Source organism: Bos grunniens, chromosome 2, assembly GCF_055505025.1.
Source record: "Bos grunniens cultivar Pamir isolate PY7600 chromosome 2, Bosgru_T2T1.0, whole genome shotgun sequence".
NCBI lineage: Eukaryota > Metazoa > Chordata > Mammalia > Artiodactyla > Bovidae > Bos > Bos grunniens.
In genome coordinates this window covers 82,251,386-82,259,640 of record NC_141166.1, presented here as the reverse complement: position 1 = coordinate 82,259,640, position 8,255 = coordinate 82,251,386, and positions in this window count along the sequence as shown.

Sequence of the window (8,255 nt, the reverse complement as noted above, 5' to 3'; positions counted from 1 at the left end):
TCCTGTGGCCACTGCCGAGTTTTCCAAATTTGCTGGCATATTGAGTGCAGCACTTTCACAACATCATCTTTCAGGATTTGAAATAGCTCAACTGGAATTCCATCACCTCCACTAGCTTTGTTCGTAGTGATGCTTTCTTAGCTCCTCTTGACTTCATATTCCAGGATGTCTAGCTCTAGGTGAGTGATCACACCATTGTGATTATCTTGATAGTGAAGCTCTTTTTTGTACAGTTCTCCTGTGTATTCTTGCCGTCTCTTCTTAATATCTTCTGCTTCTGTTAGGTCCATACCATTTCTGTCCTTTATCAAGCCCATCTTTTTATGAAATGTTCCCCTGGTATCTCTAATTTTCTTGAAGAGATCTCTAGCCTTTCCTATTCTGTTGTTTTCCTCTATTTCTTCACATTGATCACTGAAGAAGGCTTTCTTATCTCTCCTTGCTCTTCTTTGGAACTCTGCATTCCGATGCTTATATCTTTCCTTTTCTCCTTTGCTTTTGCTTCTCTTCTTTTCACAGAGGAGAAGGCCTCCTAAGAGAGCCATTTTGCTTTTTTGCATTTCTTTTCCATGGGGATGGTCTTAATCCCTGTCTCCTGTAAAATGTCATGAACCTCCATCCATAGTTCATCAGACACTCTGTCTATCAGATCTAGTCCCTTAAATCTATTTCTCATTTCCACTGTGTAATCATAAGGGATTTGATTTAGGTCATACCTGAATGGTTTAGTGGTTTTCCCTACTTTCTTCAATTTCAGTCTGAACTTGGCATTAAGGAGTTCATGATCTGAGCCACAGTCAGCTGCCGGTCTTGTTTGTGCTGACTATTGATCTTCTCCATCTTTGGCTGCAAAGAATGTAATCAATCTGATTTCGCTGTTGACCATCTGGTGATGTCTATGTATAGAGTCTTCTCTTGTGTTGTTGGAAGAGGGTTTTTGCTATGACCAGTGCGTTCTCTTGGCAAAACTCTATTAGCCTTTGACCTGCTTCATTCCGTATTCCAAGGCCAAATATGCCTGTTACTCAGGTGTTTCTTGACTTCTTACTTTTGCATTCCATCCCCTATAATGAAAAGGACATCTTTTTTGAGTTCTTATGGATAAATAATTGAGAAATTCTTAGTCTCCCACTCACTTGAGAGCTCTGCATAGGTGGAAATAATGGCTAAAGGCAGAATTGGACACTGTCTGCAAGACCACTGAAGGCATACACCAACACAAAAATAAAGCACCTTGACAATGGCTGGGAGATATACTGGTTCAAGGCATTTAAGGAATTCTCTAATCATTAGCTGAACACTAAGATTCTTGAGAAAAGACTTCAAGGACCAGGTGTGACAAAGCATAGAGACTTTACAAAATTAGTCCAGGAAAGCCACAAATAAAACAAATAATTGTATCTACCACCCCACCGCCAGGCAGCGACAATAAATCCAAGAGAAATTGGGTAATTCCATCATATTACAGAGCTGCTAAGTTTTCTTATTTAAAATGTCTAATTTTAAACCAAATACACATATATGATATTAGCAAAGAAATTTAAAAGTAAGGTCCATAGACAGAAAAAATTAAAAAATAAAAAACTCAAAAGGAAATGGTCCCAGGCAAAGCCCAGACAGTCGACTTTAACTTATAAAGACTTTAAAACAGCTATTATAAATATGTCCAAAGATTTAAAGGAAACTATGTCAAATAGAATTGAAGGATAGTATGGAATGATGTCTTACCAAATATTTCAATGACAAATGAAAAATTATAAAAAATGAGTCTTTAAAATCCTAGGATTTTAAAAATGAAATGATTGGTATGAAAAATAGAGGCCTCAGCAACATATTCAAGCCATCAGAAGAAGAAATTACTTAACAAAAAGATAGGTCAATGGAGATTATATAGTCAGAATAAAATAATTTTTTGAAAATCAGTACAGAAAAGCAAATAGGACTAAACAACCTCTGGATAGCATCAAGCATTCCAGTATATACATTACAGAGGTTTCAGAAAGAGAAGAGAGACTAGAACATTTGCACAAATAACAGCCAAAAACATTCTGCACTTTGATGAACATTAATATACATAGCAAAAAGCTCAATAAAGTCCAATTAGAATAAACTTACAGAAAACTCCTCTAGTCACATCATAATCAAACTCTCAAAGACACTAAGAAAGAATTTTGAAAGCATCAAGAGACATCAAACTCATCACAAACAAAAGATCCTCAATAATATTGACAATTTATATTTCTATTAGATATTGGGCTAGAGGCTTTAGCCAGAGGAATAAAGCAGCGAAGATAAATAAATAAAGCCATACAGATTGGAAAGGAAGAAATAAAATGTTCACTTCTTTTTTTATAGATGTTGTGTTCTTGTCTAGAGTAAGTCCTAATCAATCTACAAAAAATCTATTAAAACTAATAAACTGGCCCCGAGGTGTGAAAGTTACAAGAAAAATATACAAAAATCAACTGTGTCTTTATGTACTAGCAATGAACAGTACCAACCAAAAGAATGAAATAAAATACTTAGGTGTAAATTTAATAAAAGAAATGCTAGGCTTGTATACTGAAAACTACAAAGTACTGTTGAAAGAAACTGAAGAATACCTGAATAAGATACTCTGGGTTCCTGGGTCTGTAAATTTAATATTTTTTAGAATGGCAATACTTTTTTCAAAAATACACAGATTCAGTGTAACCCTTATCAAAATTCCAGCTTCTTTTCTTTGCATTAATGGACAGTCTGATCATAAAATTCATATGGAAATGCAAGGGACACAGAAGAGTGAAAACAATCTTGAAAACTGATCAAATCTTACTAGAATTTTAGTAATAAAGTAATTTTCTTCATCTCTGAAAAAGATTATAGAATTGTTACTCCTATGAAAATGTTTCCATTATAGATTCCACTTTTCTTTGGATATCTTTTAAACTATGTTCATCACTTGTTATAATCCAACTATCAGATCAACACTGGATGTTTTTAAAGTATTTATTATAAGGACTATATTTTAATAGTATCATAAATAACAAAAAGGAAGAGCAGCCATCCAACATGTGTTCCCCATGTTCCTCTTCATTTATTATCTAAATATCCAATATGATCTCAATAGTTATATTTTTAGCTTTGGTTTGAGTATTCTGCACTGTTCTCTTACTGTATTATACTGTATGCTGCTAGGAATTTTTTGCAAAGGTTGAAAATGCTTATTATTTAATAAAATTAATATATTTTCTGCATTGCTTTTAAATATTTTAAGTTTTATATTCTGCTGTACTGTGTATCTTCCAACATGCAGAATTTTTAAAAAGTTGTCTATTATTTTCCTGAAAATAACAAAAACTGAAATAATCAAACACAAATCAAATATATTTGGGAATGGAGACAGAGAGAGATAGAGGCAGTTCAATCAGAATAGTTAGAGTTTAAAATAGTTTGAATTGCAAGTCCACATGAAACATACCTGACATAGCTTAGGCTTTTTTTTTTTTAATAGATATATGCTTATAACTATATTATCAGGTCATTTATGTAAGTGCATGTAAAGCACTTAGCTCAGAGTTAGGCACATACTAAGTACTAAAGAAATATTATTTATGATGCTGGTGATAATGATGATGATGGTGCTGGTGACAATGGTGAGGAGGAGGAGGAATTTTAACATCTTTTTTAACCTCTGTGATATGTGAAGTTCAATTTTCACTTTGCTTCTATGAAGATAAACAGTATATTCTATCAGTTCTTGCTTAAAATAATACAGTAAGAAAGGCATATGTACTGGGAAAAGACAGCCTGAAGAAACAACTACTCGAGAAGGTGGGAAATTCAGTGAGAATTCCAAGTGGATTTCTTATTATATTTGCATTTCTCTTGACTCTATTCCTTACAGTTGTGGGTTGGGTTTGTTTGTAAATGCAATGAAGGTTGATTATTTCTAGTATATACAATACATTAAACCTTGAACATGGTTTTATGTCAAATGTCCTCGTTTGTTCTAGCCTTGGGAACATAGAGAGAAAGTGCATTTTATTCCAAACCAGCCAGTGTCAGGATGATGCTGATTCATGGATTCCTACATCTTCCTGCATGCCTCAGGCATGCTCCACTCACTAGCAGTAGTTTTTGTCCAGTATTTGTTTTTATCCAGTACTGGACAAATATATATATATATATATATATATATATATATTTGCCCACAGCTTCCCAGGTAGCACTACTGGTAAAGAACCCACCTACCAGTTCAGGAGACATAAGAGAAGCGGGTTTGATACCTGAGTAGGGAAGATCCCCTGGAGAAGGACATGAGAGCCCACTCCAGTATTCTTGCTGGGAAAATCCCCATGGACAGTGGAGCCTGGTGGGCTATAGTCCATAGGGTTGCAAAGAATTGGACACAACTGAATTGACTTAGCATGGGGCATTTGCCCACACATATATACACATACACACATACATAATTCTGGTGTCCTTTGGGCGAAAGCTAAACATAACAAACAAAAGTTGATAGATGGAGCTGTTAGCTTAGTACGATTAATTCAAATAATTTTATACATTTGTTGGCCAACAGCTAATACTTAAAATGTTTTATCTTGGAGTATTAAGAATATCCTTTTTAATATATTTTTAATAACATGATATAATGTATGCTGTTGTTCATTGTTGTTTACTCATTAAGTTGTGTATGACTCTTTGTAACCCCTTGGACTGTAGCCCACCAGGCTCTTCTGTTCATGGGATTTCCCAGGCAAGAACAGTGGTGTTGCTATTTCCTTTTCAAGAGGATTTTCCCAACCCAGATCAAACCAATGTCTCCTACATGGACAGGCGGATTCTTTACTGCTGAGCCACCAGGGAAGACTGATACAATGTATGTGACACCATTTTATCTATTGGTTCACTGAAACGATATTGGATAAAATTTTGCCAGGAGATCACCAATGCATTTTTTTTTACATTAAATTATCATTCTGTGACCTTGGACAAACAGAGGGTATTTTTTTTCTTTTTTTTAAATTTTATCTTATTTAACTTTACAATATTGTATTGGTTTTGCCATATATCAAAATGAATCTGCCACAGGTATACATATTTTACTCCTTACTAATGCTAAGATTTATGGGATAAATTGGTTGAACCCTACATTTCTTTCTGGCTCTAAAAGTTAAGGAATATATTTATCAATAATTCCAGCAGATTCTATTATTATCATTTGCAAATTAGGCAAGTGATGTCAGGAGGATGTAAATGACTTCTTTTGGTCACACCAAGAATAAATAATGAAAATGGAACTTGAACTTGGACATCTCACTCAGATGAAATGAAAAATCACACTGGCAGTAACAGTTTGAAAGGACTAACCTGGAAAAAGAAATAGGTAAGATGCTATTTTAGGATCTAGATGATGAGTACTTTAAGTAAAGTAGTAGCAGTAGGTAAAAGTGTAAAGGATTTATACAAAGTATTTTTCTGGCAGAGGATTAACAAACCTTGATTGCCCACTTGATTCATTCAATGTGAGTTAAAGGATAGAGAGAAATCTAAGATCTAAATCTAAATTTAGATAAGAAATCTAAATTTCTTGACCTGTGGCTTGAGGATTGCAAAGTAACATTCTCCTTGATAAGAGATGGAGTGATTAGCTTAGGGGAAAAAATCAGTTTTAAAGATGTTCATGAAAGTGAAAGTGAAGTCACTCAGTTGTGTCCGACTCTTTGCGACCCCATGGACTCATGGTCCATGGAGGACCCCACCAGGCTCCTCCGTCCATGGGATTCTCCAGGCAAGAATACTGGAGTGGGTTGCCATTCCCTTCTCCAGGGGATCTTCCCAACCCAGGGATTGAACCCAGGTCTCCCACATTGCAGGCAGATGCTTTAACCTCTGAGCCACCATGTTCATAGGAATATGCATTATAGAAAGAGAGATAGATACTTAAACTATATTTGACTATTATGGAAATCATCAGAAATGCATAGATGTGGAATTAACAATTGTAACCTGGGGCAGCATAATTAAAGTTAAAAATGGAAAAGAGAAAAAGAAAAACAAAAAAATCTGAGTATGACCTTCCTGGAAAGTTGTAGACTGTGGAAGAAAGAGAACCAGAGGAGAAAGAAGCTGTTACTGAAGTAAGTAAATAATGAAGGAAGAGAGTTTTGTAGATACCCAAGAAGGAAAGAATTTCAAAGATGAAAGGGTCAGAAATTTTAAATATTATAGAGAGATTGAATGCAATGTGCTATATGGATTTGAAAACTAGGATACTGGTGACTCCAACAAGAGCAGTTTCCATGGAATATAAGTCAAATGGACAAGAGCTGAGAATTGAATATAAGGTTGTAAAATCATGAATGATTTTGGAAATTCTAATCCATTATACTGACACTGTGGGAACAAATCCCCTTATAACGATATCAGAATTATATGCCAGAGAAAGTCACATTGGCTTCACTACAGTAATCTTTCTTGAAGCCATATTAATTATTCCCAATATTTTTGAAGCTCTTCCTGGGCCAGAAAACATTATTGAGCGTACTACCAATTGGATAAGACTGATTTACTCTACTGGTCCAAAGACTAACCTGTATTGTTGTTGTTCAGTCCACTCAGTCATGTTCGACTCTGCATCCCTGTGACTGAAGCTCACCAGGCTTCCCTGTCCTTCACTATCTCCTGGAGTTTGCTCAAACTCATATCCATTGAGTTGATGGTGCCATCTAACCACCTCATTCTCTGTCATCCCCTTCTCTTCTTGCCCTCAGTCTTTCCCAGTATCAGGGTCTTTTCCAGTGAGTCAGCTCTTCACATCAGATGGCCAAACTATTGGTGCTTTGGATTCAACATCAGTCCTTCCAATGAATATTCTGGGTTGATTTCCTTTAGGGTTAACTGGTTTGATCTTCTTGTTGTCCAAGCGACTCTCAAGAGTCTTCTCCACCACAACAGTTAAAAATTATCAATTCTTCAGTGCTCAGCATTCTTTATGGTCCAACTCTCACATCTGTACATGAATACTGGAAAAACCATAATTTTGACCATACAGATCTTGTTGGTAAAGTGATGTCTCTACTTTTTAATATGCTGTCTAGGTTTGTTATAGCTTTTCTTCCAAGGAGCAAGTGTCTTTTAATTTAATAGCTGCAGTCACCATCTGTAGTGATTTTGGAGCCCAAGAATATAAAATCTGTCACTGTTTCCATTGTTTCCCCATCTATTTGCCATGAAGTGATGGGATCAGATGACATGACCTTAGTTTTCTGAATGTTGAGTTTTAAGCCAGCTTTTTCACTCTCCTCCTTCACTTTCATCAAGAGGCACTTTAGTTCCTCTTTCCTTTCTGTCATTAGAGGGGTGTAATCTGCCTTTTCATTATAGGGGACTGGAATGCAAAAGTAAGAAGTCAAGAAACACCTGGAATAACAGGCAAATTGAGGCTTGGAGTATGGAATGAAGCAGGGCAAAGGCTAATAGAGTTTTGCCAAGAGAATGCACTGGTCATAGCAAAAACCCTCTTCCAACAACACAAGAGAAGACTCTATACATGGACATCACCAGATGGTCAACACCAAAATCAGACTGATTATATTCTTTGCAGCCAAAGATGGAAAAGATCAATACAATCAGCAAAAACAAGACCAGCAGCTGACTGTGGCTCAGATCATGAACTCCTTATTGCCAAATTCAGACTGAAATTGAAGAAAGTAGGGAAAACCACTAAACCATTCAGGTATGACCTAAATCAAATCCCTTATGATTACACAGTGGAAATGAGAAATAGATTTAAGGGACTAGATCTGATAGACAGAGTGTCTGATGAATTATGGACGGAGCTTCATGACATTGTACGGGAGACAGGGATTAAGACCATCCCCATGGAAAAGAAATGCAAAAAAGCAAAATGGCTCTCTGAGGAAGCCTTACAAATATCTGTGAAAAGAAGAGAAGTGAAAAGCAAAGAAGAAAAGAAAACATATAAGCATCTGAATGCAGAGTTCCAAAGAATAGCAAGGAGACATAAGAAAGCCTTCCTCAGTGATCAATGCAAAGAAATAGAGGAAAGCAATAGAATGGAAAAGACTAGAGATCTCTTCAAGAAAATTACAGATACAAAGGGAACATTTCATGCAAAGATGGGCTCGATAAAGGACAGAAATAGTATGGACCTAATAGAAGCAGAAGATATTAAGAAGAGATGGCAAGAATACACAGGAGAACTGTACAAAAAAGATCTTCACTACCCAGATAATCACGATGGTGTG